The following is a 23,505-nucleotide window of genomic DNA, read 5'->3' on the forward strand; positions in this document are numbered from 1 at the left end:
TGGCGCGGTTCGCGAAGCAGGTTAGTAGTGTTTGATCCTTTGCTCGCGTCACTTGCTCCTGCGGGGGCGGGTGATGTGAGCAGGATCAATCGTGTCGCGCGTCGCTCGCGTGGCATGATCTATTAGTGGCGCGGTTCGCGAAGCAGGTTAGTTGTGTTTGATCCTTTGCTCGCGTCGCTTGCTCCTGCGGGGGCGGGTGATGTGAGCAGGATCAATCGTGTCGCGCGTCGCTCGCGTGGCATGATCTATTAGTGGCGCGGTTCGCGAAGCAGGTTAGTTGTGTTTGATCCTTTGCTCGCGTCACTTGCTCCTGCGGGGGCGGGTGATGTGAGCAGGATCAATCGTGTCGCGCGTCGCTCGCGTGGCATGATCTATTAGTGGCGCGGTTCGCGAAGCAGGTTAGTAGTGTTTGATCCTTTGCTCGCGTCACTTGCTCCTGCGGGGGCGGGTGATGTGAGCAGGATCAATCGTGTCGCGCGTCGCTCGCGTGGCATGATCAATTAGTGGCGCGGTTCGCGAAGCAGGTTAGTAGTGTTTGATCCTTTGCTCGCGTCACTTGCTCCTGCGGGGGCGGGTGATGTGAGCAGGATCAATCGTGTCGCGCGTCGCTCGCGTGGCATGATTTATTAGTGGCGCGGTTCGCGAAGCAGGTTAGTAGTGTTTGATCCTTTGCTCGCGTCACTTGCTCCTGCGGGGGCGGGTGATGTGAGCAGGATCAATCGTGTCGCGCGTCGCTCGCGTGACATGATCTATTAGTGGCGCGGTTCGCGAAGCAGGTTAGTTGTGTTTGATCCTTTGCTCGCGTCGCTTGCTCCTGCGGGGGCGGGTGATGTGAGCAGGATCAATCGTGTCGCGCGTCGCTCGCGTGGCATGATTTATTAGTGGCGCGGTTCGCGAAGCAGGTTGGTAGTGTTCGATCCTTTGCTCGCGTCAAATAATTTATCATGGTCTAATCGCTTATCAAAGTGAATCCTGTGACCCAACGATCCTCCCCATTAACAAACATCCCTTCCAGTAACCTTTGTGGAGATGCAGAGGTAAACACGGTCTCCATATAGCAAAGGTTACACACTAACATTCCTTCCTCCAATCCCACCTGACTGCAAGGACGTGGCCGGCGCCGTTATTGACCCTGTATAAATAGAGGCACTGAATTATGCACACTGAAGAAGATTTTGGCCAATCCCAGCCGAACTTCTAGTTGATTCTTTGTGCATTTTCACTGACTTCGGTCAATCACGGAATAGCAACCATTGATATGTGTAGTCAGTCTAAGCTAAGCTAAGCTTAACAACAGGTAAAAGTTAATTTTGAATTTGTCTGTAAAAATAATTTGAACAACGAACTTCGTTTTACAATAAGTACCCTAAACCACGCTGTACATACCTCCACATAATTGATGTCATCATAATATTAAATTATCTTTGAAATAATAATCAAATTATATTCAAAATAGCACCCTATTTTGCAATTTATTGATTTTATAAGAAAAATACAAAATAACTTGAATGAGCAGAGAGCATTAATATACTATTTAATTGAATATATCCTGTTGTTTTCATCATTTTAAAAAACGTTTGTGTTGCGGTTATGGCAATAATATTTATTCTATAAATCTCTATACTCATGTTTGGTAGTGAAATGAAAATTACGCAATGTTTTGATAGGAACGTTGACTATGGATTATGTATATACATTTAGGAGCCAAACATAAAGAAATTGACTAACATTTTTGATTTTGGATTTGTTATAAATGTTATATTACCTTAGATTCAAAAGTATAAGTTGTCGATATCCACTCCTAGCTACTTTAAAACTGATTATAATTTTTTGAAACTTGTGCAATATTCGCAGCTATCATTCTTAAGGAAGTGATGTTGAAAAAAATGCAATTTATTGTTCGACTTACCGAATATTTTAGCAAAAAACATGGGAAAACTGGTATTTTTCTTAAATTTACTTAAGTTTCAAATGTGTCCGCTTATAAATTTTCCAAATGTATTCTACTGCATCTGAACAACACAACGAATAGCTTAAGTAATCATCTAGTCCATTCAAAATTAGTTTTGAATGCTGTATATTTCTTTTTTGTTAGGTGTACGAATATGGAATTGGGTCAATTATAGACACAATCTCAATACTTTTCCATTATTCCAAAGATTTAAGCAAATAAATATAGTTTGTCATTGCCAAACAATAGATAACACCTATAACCTTCATTATTGATAATGTATATCGAAGTCCATGCGCCATTTAATAGTTTTATACCAACTTGATATGAAAACAGTGCCCCGTACGAAAATGAAATTGAGTCACTGTAGATCAGTTTTATCTTTTGATAGGAGCGTGCTGGCAAAAAAAACTTTCTTCTGCGAAGTTGTTCATCGAGGCATTTTTGACACTTACACTTTATCACTGATGTGGATGGCGCTGTAATACAAATCACAAAATCGATTTTGATCATTTTTTCGTACAAAAACTTGATAAAAATATTTTGCCATAAGTTTCCATAATATAACAATATTAAAGTAAACTTTAAGTAAAAACAGTCCGAAACAGTATTTTACAAAATCTTGGATAACTCATGAAGCGGTAGATGCCACGAATATTTTAAAGGGGCCCTGGCGGAATCGGCCACGGTTTTCCGAAGCGGACAATTATTTCATTTTAAGATCAAATGATCTCAATTAACCATTTTCATATGTTTTACATTAAAACTACGGTTTTGTAATCGAAATAAATTAAAATATAATCTCATTTCTCAAATTAGGCACCGTGGTCACCCTAATACAACCCGGAATGACTCCGACGTGTTTACGAATTCTGCATTGTCCATTCATTGCAAATAACATGTACCTATCTAAAGTGCACTGAGGGTGGTTTAAAAAACTGAATGGAAATTGATAATATAACAGATATCTAAAAATGCCTTGTCGCGGGTTGGGACGTAAACGTTAATAAACCCAGACTTGATTATATTCAATGTTATCATGCAAATTTTTCGTTGATTTAAAAACTTATAATGAATCTATCTCTCATAGTATGTAGTTCATAATAAAGGTAAAACTCACAATTCTATTATCGTAGAAATCAGCAACCAGCAAAAACGTCAGAAATCTTGGCATGAATTGTTTAAGACAAGGTAAATTAATATCAGAATCCTATACGTACTTTATAGAATATTTCAATAATTACTTTATTGAAATCCGATTTCAATAGTGGGATAAAAACCTGTGCCATTTATGTACATTTACCGCAAACTCGCAATCGATAGTGTTGGTCAATGTCATACCTGGAATGAGAACAAAAAAAACAGAATAAATGATAGTGTATGCTTTGTGTGTGCTGATGAATGATTTTAAATGTTGTTCAAACTGTGTATTTTGAAAAATGCAACTGGAGCATATCGTTCGTACATAATCTTTTTAATTAGCTATTAGCATTAGTCTAAAGCACATTGTTCGTTGTGAAAATATCAGATCAATCATTCAGTGTCAGCGAGTGGTATACCATTTCTTCTTAATATGGTTTTACGGTCCGACATTAATTTATCTTTTCATAGCTAGTAAAGTACCTTAAATTGTGCGTATTTACATGGCTCGTTATTGAAAACTTTCTAATAATATTCATGCTTGAGGAATTGACTAACATTATTTCCAATCAGAAAGTTAATCGAACCCACCACCAACTAGGAATTGACAATCCAACCCTTTTGCTCTATAAATTCACTGAAAATTTTATGGAACATCATATCTACTTGTTCTATTCCCCCCAGTTCGCAGAAGTCAACTGTTTGAAACATTTTGGTACACTGGCACACACCAGGCCTGTTTGTATAGAAATGCTATTAATTCGGATGCATCGCGGCACAAATATTGACACTTGCTTTGGTGTGGTTCTGTGTGCGAATAATGTGTGATCTTTCTGTTCGAACTCTGCCCGTCGCATCGTTTTCCAACTAATCTGTACACCATTTCCGCGAAATGCTTTGTCAACCAATATTAATTACTGTTGGAAACATTTTCCAGGAATGGATTTATTTTGCCCGACATGTGCGTTGGTACTGAGCTGGAATTACAACGTGCGCTGATAAATGGGGAAGAATATAGAAGTTCGTAGAAGTATGGTCGGGTTGGAAACCTCGACCAGTAGATTGCTACGAAATAATTTCTCAATTATGAAAAAAAATGACCAATTTTGTTTGGTTTTTGTAATCTAAGGTGTGTATTGCAAACTATTACAATTTTGTTGTAATCCACTAGTCGGGACAACATACCATAATGGGTGAATTTTCCATGATATGGCTGAGTATATCGCCATTTGTTTTTAATGCTGCCTCAATTTTTTTTAACATTTAAGAGCTTCTTTTACCAACACAACCTGTTCGAATAGGGAAAGTGAAATCTTCCGAGAAAACGTCTCCAACGCAACGACGGGAGCTTATGTTGCTCACGTATTAAATTGATTTCGGTTGGCTCCGGGCTAGTAGCTACCTTCAATATAATAAAAACAGATGTATTCAAAATTCTCTCTAACACCATGTGGGGGAATGAGACTTTGCGGTAAGTGAAAAGCTTCCAATGGGTACGATTCATCAGGGGGTGGAATCAGAGATGAAATTCTCTTGCCTAAGCACACCACACCGCCGAATGCACACGTGTATTGTTCTTGGAAGATGGAAAAGCTGGATATGTTTGGTGTGAGTATGGAATAAGCTCAAGAACTGCTGCTGCAAAGGGTCCTTTCGTCAACCTGATACGAGATTATCCATCCCAAAGAATATGGGTTTTGTTCAAATGAAGCTGAGATGACACAATCATTCACATATTCGAAAATTCTTTATTTGATAGTAAATTTTAATGTTTTTTTGTTATTAATTATTTTTAGAATGATAACTCCATGGCCTAAGTTGTTATATAATAATTAAATGGATGTACGTCACCTTATACTACACTGTAGAAAGTACGAACAGGAAAGGCAAAGTTACGAAATCGACTCGGTTAGCCTAAGAGAAGTGCTAACTTAAAAAAGCAGCGAAACACTATTAAAATATTTACAAGACACCAGATTGTATACAAAAAAGGGAATTTCCTTTTAACGGAAAAAATGCATTGAACCAAGACCGATTTTTTCCCCACGATACGAATTCACCTTCTGGTGTAAAATGGCAAAAAAATCATATCTGGATTAGGGCGAATCCAGATATGATGGCTCCTTTTACATCGCCCCTCAATGGTCGCCCATTCTGCTTGTCTTTTACTCGACACCTTTACTTTACTATCTACCCACATATTTTCTTGTTTTTTTTATGTATAGCAATACACGAAACACACTACATCGCGAAAATCTCAACATCTTCGGACAGACAGACACACCACTGGTTACACATTTTTTACCGCAAGCGTTCTAAATCCGGACAACATCGTGCAGAACATGTACTAGCATGAAAGCACCTGGAATGCGGTGAACAGGGGAATAACGGCGATTATGTCGTTGCTGCAAAGGAGATGGCGTGAAGACCAGAGAGCTCCGGGTCGCGATCGGAGTAGGCTAGATCATCCGTCAGGGACTAGACCGAGTAGAGTATGCTCCAACAGCGAACAAGCAGAACAGCTAGAGAGATTGACGAAGTGCATGGGCACAGCCCTCCCCCAATGAAGTTGCCTGATGAAGTTCCGGGGGGGATCGAGGCACAGGAGCAGAAGGGAAAGTTTTTTAGTGGATAAGCACGCCCAACGTGAGTCCCACACCGTGCCAACACACAACATGCCAGGCTTTTGAAGCTTTTTTGTACCCTACTATTGTTTAATTGGAGAGATGCTTGATGTTTCGAGTAGTGTGTGGCATTTTCATTCTGTTGCATATTTCTGTGAGGCGAGCCAGAAAGTTTGTTATTCATTGAGCCCGTAATGAAATTGAATGTGATTTGGAGTCACCCTGTCAACGATGGAATATCAATTGGTGAGCTTGTTTCATATTCTACTTCAATTGAGGAAAATATGTCCACAATTCTTCATCGTGAAAACTATATGAATGTTGTGTTTATGTATTTATTCAAAAGATAATGTTTGGTTCGACTTTCCAAGTGTCACCATAATAAAATCCATGTATTACATAATACGTATTGAAGGACGCATATCCTGGCTTATATGTTTGCAATTAAAAAAATAATAATGCTTGTTTTTAATTATGAATCGTGGTTTACGGCTAACCAGCCGAGTGGAAGTTTAACAACTACCGAAAAGCTAAACATTACATATAATTTGCAATTGGATTAGATGCACAAATTAATGTGAAGATTTGCGAAATAGTTACTCGTCTTCTCAGTGAGAATCGAACTCACGGCGTAATGGTAACGCGCCCCAACTAGAGATCGGGGAGTCGTGAGTTCGATTCTCACTGAGAAGACATGTAACTTTTTCACAAATCTTTACATCAATTTGTCCATCTAATCGAATTGCAAATTATATGTAATGTTTAGCTTTTCGGTAGTTGTTAAAAAATAATGGTTTGACACAAGAAGTGCCACCTTTTCTTATAGAATGAATGAAGACTATTATAATTCATGTTCCATGAACCGGATCACTTACCAAACGAAGCACCATGCAAACAACTATATTTTATTTACAAACTCTTTATACAGTTTGTCATCATTCGACATATTATGAGTTCAGAAGAATATAATAGAAGAAGTCTATGTAAATAGATAAGTTTCAAAATTAAGATTACACACCATTTACCGAGGTGAATCTAAATTGTGTAGCCTTATCCTTCCCACTAACAAAAACTCCTTCCTGTGACAACCATGAAGACGCAGAAGTATAATCGGTCGTTAGTAACAACTATTATCACACTAATATTCCTTCCCTTCCCCAATGATCGTTCTCCTAGTTTCAAAAACATGTTCATAGTACTATACTCTTGAAAAATTTCGAAGTTGGTATATGGTTTAACACAATTAGGGTAAGGTTGGACAAAAGCTCGACCTTAGTGGATTTATGATGGTAACAAGGTTCCAGAAAACTATAGTGATTGAAAAAAAAAACACTACAATGGAATGTACAATTTTGCTGAACAAACTTGTGTCAACATATTTCATCACTTTGAGTTATAGCAGTTTGAAAATTGATTGTCTTCAACAAACTTTAACCCATTGGTGAGGCAAGAGTTAGAACCAAGTGTGAGGCAACAGTTTGCTGACTTACAAAATATTGTAATCATATGCACTGTTATGGACCTTCACGGGCCATTGTAGATCTTGGCGAACCTTTCTTTAATTTTTATCTGAACCTGGAGGACCACTACGACCCTTCGATATTTTTGAGTCAAAATGATTGATTTTTCTATGGAAAACACTTATTCTACCATGCCAAAAAATGTTCAAATTTTAATTCAAATCAAACATGTGCAAAATTTACTGCAAATCGAAGATGGTCGAGTTCTGTAACTGACCCATTTGACATTGAATTCGTCAGTTGGTGAAGCAGTTGCTTGCGCTTGTTGATCCTGAGTCCTATATTCCATGGAGTGCTTGGAGCACCAAGAACGTCGGCGTTAACATATAGAGTAATACAGTTATATAAATGGTTAATTATTAATTACGCCAGTAGGTTCAAGGTTTATCTCTCAGGAAGTTGAAAACCTATTGTACTCACAAAGTTGCTAAAGCATAGATCTCGACGTATTAGCTTGGAGCTTTATTAGCCGCCCGTTGTTGTACCTCCAGTATTACCACATCAGCTGCACTTACACAAGGAACCGAAAATCCTGGGACCGACCAGGAATCGAACCCTTCAGCATGGATTTACTTTGTAGCCGCGGAATCTAACCACTTGATTAAGGAGAGCCCCTAGGGGGCAGAATTTATGTTGCATTTATAACTGGTCAACTGTAGATTGAGTCCGGCTGCATCTACGCCAATTCGTGTGGGAGCATATGGGTCGAGGGAAAGGCAATTTCATGGCAGATAGGCTTGCTGTTTTGGTTAGCAAACTTTCTATGTATCAGGCGTATGGAAAGATGTACTAATAATGATGGATGAATGAAATCGTAGGGAAACGGTATCATGTCCGTCTCTGGTTCTAACGATTGCTATGAACGAATAGTTTGAGTGCGATAGATTAAGAGTAGAAGATAGTATCCAAGTAAAGATACAACTACAAAGTACGAGGCAATGGACGGGCCTGGGATTGAATCCATGACTTTTTGCTTTTGAAGCAGAAGCAACAGCCATTAGACCGCCAATTGACCATCAGTTGACAATCGCTCTCCGTGCGTGACAGACGCCTTTTCACGTTACTCTTGCAAACCTTTAGTCGAATCACCTGTGAAACCTGTTGCGGAAGAGTTTTGTAGCTTACGCAAAATGTCTTCCCACAGGAGAAATACTCTTATCGTGGACTTCAATGTCCTGCCAAGACGGCCAGCAAGTGCTCAGGTCAAGGAATTCATAAAAGACATTCTCAAAATTGACATGGCCGATGTGAAGAACATCAAAATCCACAACCAGAAGAGCTGCGTTTATATGGAAATGAACGACCCAGGCATCGCACCACGACTACAAAAACAACACTATCTGTGGCATTGGTTCACACATGAAGGTATCAACTATCATGTCCCAATGTATGTAGATGTTGAGGATCCACGATCTTCCTCCGCAAATGTCTAATACTGTCACAATGAACCATATGCAACAGTACGGCCGAGTGTTGTCCGTCCATCCATAATGAGGTATGGAAGAAGTTTTTTCCGGGAGTACCAAATGGCGTATGAGTGGTAAAAATGAAGGTAGACAAACCGGTGCCGTCTCATTGTCATCGACAACCAAACCACACTCGTCACTCATCCGAAGGCAAGCGAACAGTCATCTCATAATGACAAGCAGCAACATCTCCCCACACCACAAAGCTCTGAGAAAAAGCAAAGTAGGAATGACGGTAACCAATGCAGCATTGTTGCACCAATACCGAGGCGAAGCGACACCAGTGAATCAGAATCAGATGAGGACAATACAGAGAACAACAATGAAGAAACAGACGTACAGTATACTGACAGTGAAAATGAAGCAGCTACGGACCTGGAATACGGCAAAAGGCGGTTGTCAACTGGAACATCAATTTCATCGAAGGGAGAGCCAAAACGGTCGTGTGGGCAGAGCGGAAATACAGTTGATCCGGAATGGAAAGTTCATTATACTAGATCTAAGAAGAAAAATATGAAATTATAGTCCTTTTTTAATTTATTATAATGGAATTCAAAATACGATAAGAATGCACTTTTCAAGTGTAAAATGTCAAAAATAAAACAAACAAACAAACTAGTCCTGTCCGCAGGAATCTCGATGTATAAAATTGTTTTACTAATGGTAACAATTTGCTTAGTGGCAAGAACAGCGGAATTTATTCTTCTGCTTCTTATTTTTATTGGCATTTCGTTCCTACTGAGACATAGCCTGCTTACCTGCTTAGTGTTCTTAGAGCACTTTTATAGTTAATAATTGAAAGGTAGACTGAGAGACTTCTTTACTAAAGTAATCATTTTCGCATTCGTATATCATGTGGTAGACACGATCATATTGAGAATTTCCATTGCGAAAAGATCCTGGGCCGAATCCAAACACCTTCACTAAGCTTAGGAAGGCCCCTTCTATGCTTAAACTCCATGAAACTATTGGAGGGCCTAAACCAGCTCACATTTTTGTCTGATTTAAACCAACAAAAATCAATAATATGTTCATTAGAGTGATGCAAGTTTTGAAACTTTTGCTCCCCTATGCTTAAACGGTTTTAATTATGGTAAATAGCATCATCCCAAAGTGTGAAGTGATTTGGAAAAAAAATGACTGTGCACACGCCATTTGAAATTTATATGGAGATTACTATAGAAAACGCCAATTTTTTGTGTTCAGCCCTCTATCTCTTCGTCATAAAATTTTATGGAAAAGTGAACAAATTCTTCTTATGTGAAATCCTCCCAGCTACAACTTTGCCGAAGATCACGTTTTGATTGGACGTCAGGATAAATTGTTATTCATCATGATAAAGTTGGTTTGCATGTTGCATGCTTCACCAACCATTCGGCAGGCAACAGTGGTGCTCCTGGCGGGAAGAATAGATCAAAGTAATCCTGGCTACTATGTTCAACAGCAAAAAAGCAGTGTTGCTCTGAATGTAATTGAATGATCATCTCAGCATGATATAGACTTTATTATCAATAAAAACAAATTATCCTCACGTCCCATCAAAATGTGGTCTTCGGCAATGTTGTAGCTGGGAAGATTTCACACAAGAAGAGTTTGTTCACTTTTCCATAGATTATTATGACGAGCAGTTAAATGACTGGACACAAAAGATTCGCCTTTTCCATAGTAATTTCCATATAAACTTCAAATGGCGTGTGCACAACCAAATTTCTTCAGAATCACTTCAAATTTTGGGACGATCAATTTCTACAAAATTGACATCGTTTAAGCATAGGGGAGCAAAAACTTCAAAATTTGCAATAGTCCAATGCTCATTATAATTATTCGACCTACAATATTTTTGTTTCTTAAAATCTTATCTTCAATGATTTTTTTTGGCGAACAGATATTTAACAGAACAATCTTGTTTTACAAACTAATGCAATTCACGAACTGAAGAGAAAGTTTGTGAATTGAACTTGCAGAGTGTGCCTGAAAAAAAAAATCAATTCTAACTGGTTTATCTTGTGACTAATGACCCTCAACAGGTAAATTGATAGTCAGATCATAGAAGTTGTAATGAAAAACAAACTGTTAAGTCTTGCTTTGCTCCTATCCTCATGGGCACGTAACAACATATTACCAAAAAGTCTTCAACGGCGAAGAGCTTGATGATTTTTCGAAAAGCTTTTACGCTTCTACACTCAGAGTCGGTAACCGAAACAAGACATGCCCCCCAACCAGCCCATTCAGTCCCGTAAATTATCATGTTGACCGTAATTAATGGCTTTTTCATCGTCATAAGATGTTTCTCCGTTTTGAAAGGCCTCCATCGGTTCGAACCTCTGCGGTCGGTCAACGGGAGCCAGCAAACCAACAGTGTAGTCGTAGTGCTTGTCGTTGCGGTTGTTCTCTTCGCAGCATAGTTCCTAACCGACCAGCTGCAAGCAGAGAGCTGCCCAATTCTGGTGGCTTCGCAGAAGGAGTGAGAGCCGAAATGAACTCGTTTATTGAGTGGTTTTTGTGGCGATAGTAAAAAATGATCACATTTTATGGGGCTGGATAGAATGGTTCCTGGAAATTGCAGGAATATTAATTGTTCACTGGACGGCCGGACGGAGCGGACGGACTTCCGAACCGAACCAGGGTTTATCTTCTTTTCGAACACGTGAGGATTTGTCCGCTTTCTGCCGGAGTGGATAAGAGGGAAAGCTGAATTTCATATGCATACAGTTTTTAATGGCTCTGGAATTGGTTTCGGAATTAGTTTTGGTAATAGAAGCGTACGGAGGAAGCGCCCGATGTCAAGGAACGTATAATTTTGAGACCGAATGTTAATTCCTATCTCCGCCCTCCTGGAGAAGCGTTTCGGACTCAAGGAGGGTTAAAAACAACTGGTTAATGGAAGGACAGTCGTTTATTAGTAAATTATACGTTTGATGTTTGAAGTTGACTCTAATTAACGTGGACGTATCATACATTCCGGACTCCAGAGAATGCGATTGATGTTGGTGAGCGGGAGAAACGTTGACCTTTTGGTAGACTGCTTGATTAATGCTTTTAGCAATGTTTTGGACTATTCCCCCAAGTAAAGTTTTCAGTTTTTTCTCTTCTCAAAAAGGTAGAAGCTGATTATTCAACGATAAACTTTTCATTGGCATTTAAGACTAAAGCCACCATGCAATGTGGTGGTAACTAATTCGATTTCTCACCAACACTCAAATTCCATTATCGGTCCTCAAGGATCGGGCAACTCGAATAAATCCCCAATTTGATCAGAATTCTAATTTTATCTCGTCGTCGTCGGTTTTGCTCCATCCATCCATTTATCCGAATCCCGTTGCGTCACCAGGCGAGTAATCAAGCGGCAAAAGGAGAGAGCACCGTTCAGCCGCCGCAGAGCAATCATCCGTCCTGATTAGTTGGTGATGCCACCACGACGATAAGTCAATTTGGGAAGTCGCCATCCTCGCGAGGAATTCTGGATCAACATTAGAGAAGGGCTCAAGAGTTCTTAAGAGTTTTTGTGGAAACGTTGTTGTTGTTAACACCACTATCATGAAGATGGATTTAATTATTAATGAGTATGATGAATTGGGCTCAAAAATGACTTGCAGAGGCATTATTGACCATCGCCGATGCGCCCTTCTCTAATGTTTATCCAGAATTGTGCTGTCCGAACACGGAAAGTTTTGTTCTTCCTGGCATCCGAAGGGAAGAAAAACCTGAGAACGATTTCTGTGTGCCATTATGGGTCAGGGAGTGGATGATGATGACGATGATGACGACGATGATGATGAAAGAAAAAACGAACCGAAAAACGATGTCCCATTTGGTCACAGGTGCCTTCAGGCGATGGATAACTATCGGTTGATTATAGTTGATGCTGCAACAGATTCCAGTGTCTTATTCCTGCAACATGCAGAAAACTATCTGAATGTGTCCCATAATTTCGAAAAAGTATTGAGAACTAATATTTAAGTTATTACTAGTGGTCCCGGCAAACTTCGTCTTGCCATCAAGTAGGCTATTGAAAAACGCTTCGGATCGTCCCATACAAAATGACAGTTCCGTGCACTCTCGTTTTCCCTACTTTTCCGGTGAATATCCTGGGATTTTTATACATGCAAACACGTCGGAACCCTTGAGGAACAAAACGGAGCAATTATCATTCATATACGTTGATCCGTTCGTGAGCCATTTCGTGACATACAAACACCACTCCATTTTTATTTATATATATATATAGATAGATAATGTAAATATGGGAGGCCCTTAAAGTAGGTATTAAGTACAAATCTTGGATTACTTAATATGCCATATCCAACCTTCATGAAGAAGAAGTATCAAACATAACGCTTGGTGTCGGGCGAGGAATCATTATCTGACTATCGTTTCAATTTCTTTAAACTCTTGAATTCAACTTCGCCGGCTTTGCCTTCAAAGAAAACCTGGTTAACAAACTTATTCTTCTTCTTGGCATTACGTGTTCACTGGTACAGAGTCTGATTATCAGTTTAGTGTTCAATGAGCACTTCCACAGTTATTAACTGAGAGTTTTCTTTGCCAAAGTTGACATTTTTGCATTCTTATATCGTGTGGCAGGTGACCGGGCCCTGGAGCCTGGTTTCTGGCCTCCAGTCAACCCAAGCGGAATCTGCTTAGGAGACATGGCGGGGGTTTAACGCTGGGCTCTGTTGAATCTGTAACAGTTCCAAAAGCAGCTCTGTACAAGCGACTCTTGTAGCTTTCAAAGCACTAGCCCATCATCAGGAATGCCATCCTGCACATTAGGACCGATGTCATTGAGGTCCTAAGTATGGTATACTGGCTGCATAAGTAACCAGACTGAATTTTGGAATACTAGATTGTAACTTGACGCAACAGAGTTGACTGCCGTGCTACTCCACTACCCTAGTAAGAATGGATGACACCGCTCTGAAACGAAAAATGCGGTAATGGTATGGTTGCCTCCGTCCCGGAAAATTTTGGCAGGCCTCCAAATACGTTCAAAATCAAAACTCGCCACTTCTGTCGGTGGAAAAAGGCTCAGATGCAAATTCCTGACTAGCGCCGATCCTGCTCTGAACATGGAATCCCATAAGGGACCTTGTCAACCCTAGCATGACCTCACTGCTTGCATAGACAACCATGGTATCACGAGGGCGACTACTTATCGCGGGTAGGGATAGCGGTTAAGAGGGGGGACCCTACAGCATAACAGGAGGTAACAACAACAACGCAGTGAATGTGGTGAATCCGTTTAGTGGAGAAGAAGTGGTTTACTCCAACGATGACAGCAGTAGAAGAACCAGTCGCAACAGTTGCAACAGTAGTACAGCAATAGCTTTAGCAGCAACGACAGAAAGAGCAGTACCACAGTATCCAGGGTGCAGAGGGTTGAACGTAGTTCCACAAAAGCTGAAGGTAGCCGTGGCGAAGTGCCTTGCAGAGAAATTCCACAATTAGGTGGATAATTAGAACAACGTCCACAACGAGATGAAACTCATTATCATAGGGATCCGAAAGGTCCTCTCTCCGGCGGTGAAAGAGTACGATACGGCAGTGGTGAGAGCCGAAACAGTGAAGTACGCAAAGGGGACGGCTAAAGCTGCTCTCACTGTTACATAGATAAGCGGACGAAAGAGAGGTCAGTGGGGATGGAAAATACACCAGTTTCCATGACTCTAAAGAGAAGCAAACCGAGATGGGAGACCCGGCTGATCCAAGAAACAGATGCGACAGGATACTAGGGACGCCGCTTCAAGAGAGATGCGCAGTACGAACGCCACTCGACGGAAGAATGAGTAGAGAAAAGTAGTTGGTAGAAGGGAGATAGCAAAAGCGGACGGAAGTACAACATATGGGGCAGAAGAAGAATGAAAAGCCTCTACCTCGACAGATGCCGCCGAAGAGGGACGCCGTACTCGTCAAGGCTAACGATGCTACGACGTACGCAGCGCTTTTCAAATGCGTCAGAGAAGACCCGAAGATCAGCAGCGAGAGCGTGGGCCAAAATCGAAGTTTGAGGGACACAGCCATGGATCGAGTAAATTGGTGTAACATCGTTAACGAGGTTTGAAGGACAATCCTATAATTGGCAGTTTAGTTATTCAGGAACGAATGCAAAAAGTGAAAAAAAATGCTTCAACTTTGGACACCGGGCAGGCAGTGCTGAATTGAGAGGGGACAAAGAGTGCACGGAGAAGCCACAGTGCATGCTATGCACTCCAGAAGATGGCTTCAAATAACCTGCCCACATTGAGGTGAAGATGAATCGAAGCCAAGCCTCAAATTTTCAAGAACACAAATCTGGAGAACCGAACACCCATTTGAGCTGAAAACTTAATCGATTGGTCACCACCAGCGAGTGACCAATCGATTAAGTTTTCAGCTTAAACGGATGTTTGGTTCTCCAGATTTGTGCTCTTGAAAATTTGAGGTTTGGCTTCGTTTCATCTTCAGTCAAGGACAGAAAATATGTAGGACGTGGCGATTATTGCAGAGCCGTATCAAGTTCCACCTGATAACGGCAACTGGGTGGCGGATAGAACGGGAACGGTTGCGATACATATTATGGGCAGATTTCCTATCCAGGAAGTGGTGAACAAATCATGTGAGGGCTTCGTCAACGCCAAAATTAACGGTGTTGATGTATGCAGTTGTTCTGCACCTCCGAGGTGGACAGTGGAGCAGTTCAGCCAGATGATAGATCAGCCAACTGATAATTTGATCGGAAGGAAGCCGATACTCATTGTAGGAGAATTCAATGCCTGGGCTGTGGTGTGGGGCAGCAGAGTGACCAACGCAAGAAGACATATCCTGCAGGAAGCCTTAGTGAAACTGTACGATTGTGCAATGGAGGCTACATTGGCATATTTCGGAGAAACGGAAGAGAATCCATCATTGACGTTATGAACTGGTGAGTTTGTGAGGGGTGCACCCATAGCAAACATCTAGCGATTCGCTATCGCATCGGTCAACCCTGCGTCAACAATGGGAAGAATTACTAGCGAGCGGAAGTGGAAGATAAAAGCCTTTAACAAGGAACTATTCATTGAGGCACTTCGTCAAGACGGCGATAACGAAGATATTGATGCCACCGAGCTAACACAAAGGATGGTAACAGCTTGTAACGCAACTATGCCGCGAAAACTTTAGCCGAGGAACAACGGGCGACCAGCTTACTGCTGAAATGACACGCTCAGCACACTTCGCGCTACTTGTCTCAGAGCCATAAGGCGGGCTCAGAGAGCAGGAACGGAAATGGAGAGAAGGGAGCGAAGGATGGCTTTTCGAGAAGCTAAGACTGCACTCAAACGGGAGATCAAGCTTTGTAAATCTAATTGCTACAAGGAGCTGTGTCGAGATGCAGAAACCCTTCGACACCAGCTGAGATGTGCCCAAACAAGCTGAAGTTGATCGTGGAGCACGATCCAACACCCTGGCCACCAATGCCGTACGGTGAAGAAGCAATCGCTGAGAAACGGCAAGTGTCTAACGACGAGCTTGTAGAAGCGGCGAAACGACTAAAAGCGAAGAAAGCCCCTCGTCCAGATGGAATACCGAACGTGGCGCTGAAAGCTGCCATCCTGGCATATCCGGACATGTTCAGGAAGGTGTTGCAGAAGTGCCTTTCTGGTACTACTGCCAAAACCAGGGAAGCCACTGGGAGATCCTACCTTTAGGCCCATTTGCCTACTGGACGTTCGGAAAGCATTTGGAAATAACAGACTGACAAAATGTACGGAGAGTGAGGGCGGGTTGTCGCAAATACAGTTTGGATTCCGCAAAGGCTTATCAACGGTAGACGCAATTCGAGCAGTACTCGAGTGAGCCGAAAAGGCGTCTGGAAAAAACCAAGAGGAGATCGATTCTGCGCATTGGTCACGATAAACAGAAAGAACGCATTCGACGGCTCCAGCTAGAAGACCGCCGCTAAAACACTGCTCTGAAATACAGATCCTCGATCACCTGTGCCAGAACCTGAAGAACATAGTCATTTTGTACGATACGAATGAAGGACAGATGTCAACGTGACAGTGACAGTAAGCATCCTTCATAATTCTAGTAGAAACAGGTTTGACGTTGCCCAATAAAATTAGGAATGTTTGGTAGACTGCCTATGCATCAGGCGTAAAGAGAGGCGTGCTATAATGATGAAGAATGGAAGCGTAGGAAAAAGTTTCCTTGTCTGTCTCTAGCTCTAACGATTACTAAGAACGAATAGATTATATGTGATACATTAAGAGTGAATATGAAGTGATAGTTGTATCTATCACAATTTCTGACTTGGATTTGGACTTGGAGTCGGACATTGTCCCGTAGATGGGCTAGATCGTGCCCGAAACCGGTCAACAGAAAGGTAATTTTTTAAACTTTCTTGACTAAGAACTATAAGTGTTATGTCTTGTCTTGCATCGCGTTTCGTGAATGTCGTGTTGTTCTTACGTTAGCACAAATCACACAAATTGTTAGTGCGCTACTGTTAACACGCAGATATAAAAGGTTAAAAAGCAATCCACTGACAAAAATTTTAAAACAAAAGATTTAAAAAATATATTGTTGGAAAACCATGTGCTTTTTGCAATTTCTCCATATTGGTACTCTGATTAGTATTATAAATAGGCATCCATTAATTTTATAGAAGTGTATCAAACAAATTTCCGTGTGCCTTTAACCCACATCACATCATCCAGCAGAGTTCACCCCTGTCCGAATTGTCTTTTGGCTTCCGCCTCAATCTCGGAGCCCGATCGGGACCATTTTCCGATACATGCCCGGCCCTATCGCCTCCACAAATCTTATTTACCAAATGGACACGATTGATTAGATTGTGCATTTCAGCGAACATCTCAATCATCCCATTCCCGGGCTCTCTCGGGCGGTCACAGCTCTCGACTCGACACCACCCTGACATCGCATCGCCCGGCCAAGAATGGAAAGAAGTCAATTTTGCTCTGTGTGCCCTGCGGTGGGGATAATCGACTAAAAGGATCTCAGAAATAAATTATAAACTTTTGTGCGGTTGATTTCACCGGAGCGAACCCCCGGTTCTCGAATGACCCAAATCGAACTGGCTCGGCCCATCCACAAGGAACGTTTAGCTTGGTTTTCGGTCCAATTTGCGGACGACCACTACCATAGGCAAACTGTCACATTTCGAGTCGGGCAGCGAAGCACGAGAAACAAACGGTCGGCCCTGGTCGTTTAGTCCAGGGGTGCCTAACCAACAGCTGAGGAACAGAATTGTGTGGCGGGTCTAATCTTTTTTGTTTTTTCATAGTATTATTTTGAACATAACATTCATTTCTTATGCATTCTCTTACGCAACACTATCATCGTTATTTGGTAAAGCCAAATTTAGCTTTCATTAACATTTCATTGAAAACAGGACGGGGTTGGTGGTCTGATGGTTACCGCTACTGCTTCATAAGCAGAAGGTCATGGGTTCAATCCCAGGCCCGTCCCTTTCCTCGTACTTTGTAGTTGTATATCTGCTACTTGCATCTATCCTCCATTTTAAATCTATCACACTCAAACTATTCGTTCATAGCAAACGCTAGAACCAGAGACGGACAAGTAACCGTTTCCCTAACGTTTCAATTCTTCCACGCGCATGCCTTCCTTACGCCTGATTCAAAGGCAGTCTGCTAACCACAAAAGCAAACCTCTCTGCCATGCCTTTCCCCCAATCCATACACTCCCGCATGTTCTGGCGTAGATGCAGTGGTATATACGGTCTACGTGGAAGCCAGTATAAATGCATCATCAATTCCTCCCTCTTCCTCACATTGGTCTGCATTCTGACGTGGCAGGCACCATTGTCGCCTAAAAATAGAAGATCACCAGCACTTATACACTGAGGATGCCTGTTAGTCCCAAGCAGTCATTCGATTGGTTCCTTGTGTAAGTGCAGCTGATCTGGCGATACTGGAGTAGCATCCACGGGCGGCCAATCAAGCTCAAGCTCAAGCTCATTAACATTTCATTGAAAACATTTGAGTTTAAGTTCATTTCATCTGCTTATGAGAGAAAAAAATTGCTTTCAATTTACTTAACCTAGATATTTAACACATTAACGTGGCAATAAAATTGCAACGATTTTAGTCTAAAATTATTAATAATTTTATCGATATTCGTTTCGATGTTTCTCCATTGGATGTTCTATGTAACTCATTAGTACTATACCAAGAACCGAGCTTCAGAATCAGTAGCGCAACCAGAATTTGGTTCTTGGGGATGTATTGTAAACTTGAGTTTGAAAATGTATTTTCTAATAGAATAAAATCGACTTGAAGATTTAAACTAACTTCACTATTTTAACACGCATAGTATAACATTGTAAAAACAAGTTTACAGTGCATTGACGTGATACCGTTTGTTCGTCCATATGTGTACTTTAAATGTCTTTTCAAATCTTTCAACGATGAGAATCTTTAGCGCAAAATTTTGCAATAGAATCATTGCAATTATTGTTACAGCCGGAATTGTTGGAAGCAAACCAGCATAGCAAAACTTAACTTTCAGTGGGAACATAATTATCTAATGTTAAAGAACCGACAATCCAGAATATCGAGTCAAAAAGTCAAAAACGAGCTTTTCTTTCACTGTGAAGATTTAGATAATCAAATATGTGTGACCACCTTTATACTTTTTTTTTCAAGTAGGAACATCAAATTGTGGTTTTGGATGATTTTGCATACTTCGATAGCAAACTATTTTTTCTGTAGGCATGGCTTATACGGGAGTTCATATGCTCTAAAAGTAGTTGTAAAATTAGGTTGAATACTGAGCTAACTGAAATATTTTTGATGCTCCGGATTCTGCATTTTATGTTAATTTTCCGTTGAACACTTCACAAGCTCTGCGCTGATGCTGAGTACGAATATAGATCGATGTTGTACAAAATACAAAAGCGCCACTACTGAAGTATCTAAAAGTCTCCAATATATCTAAATATTTGACAAAGTTTCCTATTTCCTATTCCGAAAAGGCAAGAAAATTTTGTTGCATATGAGCTCTTTTTTAATAAATTCTTCAGAGATCTGAGAGATATTACTTCGAAGATATAACTGTAAAGATCACTGAAATTTTAGTGCTAATTTGAACCGAACTAAATTACTGCTGTGAAGTTGCATAAGATGTGTAGTGATGAGTTTCAAAAATATACTTGATTTTCCTAATTTTTTACGGCTCTGGGGGGGGGGGGGGGGTTGGGGTTGACCCCCAAATCCACACCATGGTTGCGCCACTGTTCAGAATAATTTTTTAAATATTATGTTGGACCCTCTGCAGAGCTTACTTTCTGGTATTACAACAGCTAGTCCATATTGGTACAGCATACAACATGGCCGGCCTGAAAACTTGTTTAGAGATCAAATGCTTGTTCTTAAGATAAAGTTTTGATTTTCTGTTAAAAGTGGATACAAACATTTAATACATCTATTTGCCCTCAATGTGGTTTTTGAAAGTTAAATTTGTATCTAGCATGAACACTAGATACTTAACTTCATCTGACCAATTTATAGGAACCCCGTGACAACATGGCTTCTTGAAGGTTTCAAACAAAGAGATTTTTATTTATGTGGGAATATTAAAAGTTGAGATTTGCAGAAATTGGAAGAAATCTTCCATGCTTGCAAGTATGAATGAAAAATATTCATGGCAGTGAACATGACTTTCTTTCGTGTTTCATAGACCAACCTTAATCTCTATCAAACTCGAAGAAAATTTGTTCAAGCCGCGAGCCAGATGTGGAACCGTGGGCCATAAGTTAGGCACCCCTGATATAGTGGGATATTTCAGCTGCCCCAGGCCCCGGGAGTGGATTAGATTTATTTCCAAAGTTTTCTCCTGCAGCAATCGGCCGGAATTCGGGAACGATCCGTCATTTATATGGTTGGCAGCAAAACTTAACGCGGTGGGCTTGCCGTAGAGGAGGGGCGCGTCTTATCTGAACCTGAATTTTGTGGCAGATTCTTAACTGGTGAACCGATAAGAAATTGAGTCCGAAGTTTTCTACTTTTGATGAGAGAGAGAGAGAGAGAGAGAGAGAGAGAGAGAGAGAGAGAGAGAGAGAGAGAGAGAGAGAGAGAGAGAGAGAGAGAGAGAGAGAGAGAGAGAGAGAGAGAGAGAGAGAGAGAGAGAGAGAGAGAGAGAGAGAGAGAGAGAGAGAGAGAGAGAGAGAGAGAGAGAGAGAGAGAGAGAGAGAGAGAGAGAGAGAGAGAGAGAGAGAGAGAGAGAGAGAGAGAGAGAGAGAGAGAGAGAGAGAGAGAGAGAGAGAGAGAGAGAGAGAGAGAGAGAGAGAGAGAGAGAGAGAGAGAGAGAGAGAGAGAGAGAGAGAGAGAGAGAGTTGGAGCAGCACAACAGTTGGTGCTAACAAACTGTGATGGGAAAATAAATCTTATAACGGCCGCGGTGAAGCATCCGTCATCAGGATTGTCCTTGGCGGGAACTGGATGTTCGACGACCATTGGCGAAGCTAGGACCCTTTGGGAGATGAGGGTGGTGGTTCTAGGGGAAGGCCTAGCATATTCTTATGTCAGATATGTAATTTTAACCGTACCATTTATAACGATTTTAAAATTCAATGTTATTTTGTCTCATATGCACATTTAACAAATCTCAAGTTTCTGTTTTATTATGAAAAATTTTGCGCGTTAAGCTCCTTGAGAATTACCTTCGAAGAGTCTATTCAAGAGGTTTTTAAAACATTGTTTTTTTTAGTTTGATATTAATAGACTGCCCATAACTGCATATTTGTAACATTCGACAAAAGTAGGCATTGAGTAAATGGGATACCAAGTTTGCATTTTACTGCAGTATGGGAGGAAACTAAAATTTCAAAAAATCATTAAGAATTCAAAAGAGCTTCTTTAAGTCTGAAATTTTGCACAACTCATATCGCATATTGGGTGAACAGTCAGAAAATAATTCTGATAGAAATTTCGTTGCTACTACATTATAAGGCTCATGTATGATCTCAATGTGACTGTTATGCGGTTACAATTGCCAATGTGACAAAACAACTTGGTATTTTTTTCGAATTTTCTAGAACAAACTCACAGATTTTAGTAAGTTGATCGAAAGTATTTATCATTTGAGGACTCTCCCCGGTATTAACTCCAATTTGTCAAAAATGTCGAATGTGACTGTTATGCAGTTATGGGCAGTAGAGGATAGAGGAAGTTTTCGCATATAAGTCATATAAGTTTTTATCTAGGAACACCTCAATAATTTTTCGGCAATTTTTTTTGAAATTACAAATTACTAAAAAAACTTCTAATACTAGCAACCTGAATGAGGTATGAATGTTTCAATTTCAGTAGAACATTATCAATAATTTCCTCAAAAAGTTCCACCAGAATCTCCTTTAGATGATTTGCCAATCATTACTCCAACAATATTATTAACAACACCAACAATAAAGTTTACTTTTGGATTCTCCAAAATACCAGGAAGTACGAGGAATTTTCGTCAAGAAACCGCACATGAATTTTATTTCAGAATTTTGATAAAAATAAATGAAATTTCTCCTTAGAATAACATTAAAAAAAATTCTGACATAATTTTACTCGAATTACCTGAAGACAGATCTTTTCAATTACCAGGTACCGCGTTGGTTTTACCATAAATAATCTGATCATTTTTTAATTTGTACCCCACTAATTTGCACATCGTTCATACATCATTTAGCTCATGGAATGGAGTAAAGTGAAATGGAATGCTGTGGTACGGAACGCAGATTCCAAACAAAACAAAACAAAAATAACATTTTTTGATGACTAAAGATCAAATTATGAGTCTTTAGTAGTTTTTTGTTGTTGTTGAATCTAAAACCGTTTTCAGAAATGTTCCAGCACGTCACAATTTCGAGCAACAGGTCGCCAAAGTTGTATAAAACACTGGTTTCATGGATGTTTGCATGGAATTTTAAATATGATTGATCAAACTTTCTAGTGATCTATTCCACTGAGCATGCTAAATAGAACTTCAACTTTAATTATAGATACATTTTGGTGCAAATTGCATGGTTAAATTTAGATTAAATCAACCTTTTTAAAATGTTTGCAGTCTCCATTTCTTTCCTTCTCTGATATTGCAAAATACAGCATTGTTATAAATTTTCAAAAAAATAACTTTTGAGCATTAAAAGAATTATGAACTCTTAGAGATAAGTCAAATTCTGTAAGTTTACCAGCGAATATCTCAAAAACTAGACGTGCTATGATATTTTTGGAAATGGAAATGTACGCAGCAACCTGAAACTCAGTAAGAGCAGTGTTTTGATGCCTGAGACAAAAACGTGTAGTGCAGTATACTATAGGGTGTCCCAGAAAGTAAAGGCACGACATTACTATACTGCCATTCCGAAAACAGTGCAGATAAAAATCTTGTTTTTCACATATTTGATTCTTTCACCTGGTAAAAGCAGATTTTTGATTCTACTACCTATATATTTGTTGATGGCGTTTATTTCTTACAAGCACCTCTTACGAGTTTTGCGAAAATCACGTTATTTTCAAGCGTCTTTGTTGTACGAATTTTGCGCTAGGTCAGACGGTACGTGAAATAAAAATCTGAAAAAGATTTATTTATTTGTGCCGATTCGACTATTGATCAGACTTCCACCTATTTTGATGAAAATCATAAGCTTTAGTAAATGGCAGAACAGAAACAAAAAATCTAATTTTAGCTGAGGTCGAATTGAAAATGGGTAAAAACAAGTCCTAATATTACCATTAAAACATGAATTATTAAAAAAAGTTGTTGTCTATCCAAAATAATAGCAATTTGGCACAAGTTAATCTGAAATTAATAAT

General features: G+C 40.1%; 1 protein-coding gene across 1 annotated transcript in view; it reads right to left on the reverse strand.

The window, feature by feature from the left end:
- The window catches only part of LOC5577413 (contactin-2), a 619,947-nt gene that overhangs the window by 487,087 nt on the left and 109,355 nt on the right, over positions 1–23,505 (reverse strand). The gene's annotated exons all lie outside the window — the stretch shown is intronic.

Source organism: Aedes aegypti, chromosome 2 (assembly GCF_002204515.2).
Source record: "Aedes aegypti strain LVP_AGWG chromosome 2, AaegL5.0 Primary Assembly, whole genome shotgun sequence".
Taxonomy (NCBI): domain Eukaryota; kingdom Metazoa; phylum Arthropoda; class Insecta; order Diptera; family Culicidae; genus Aedes; species Aedes aegypti.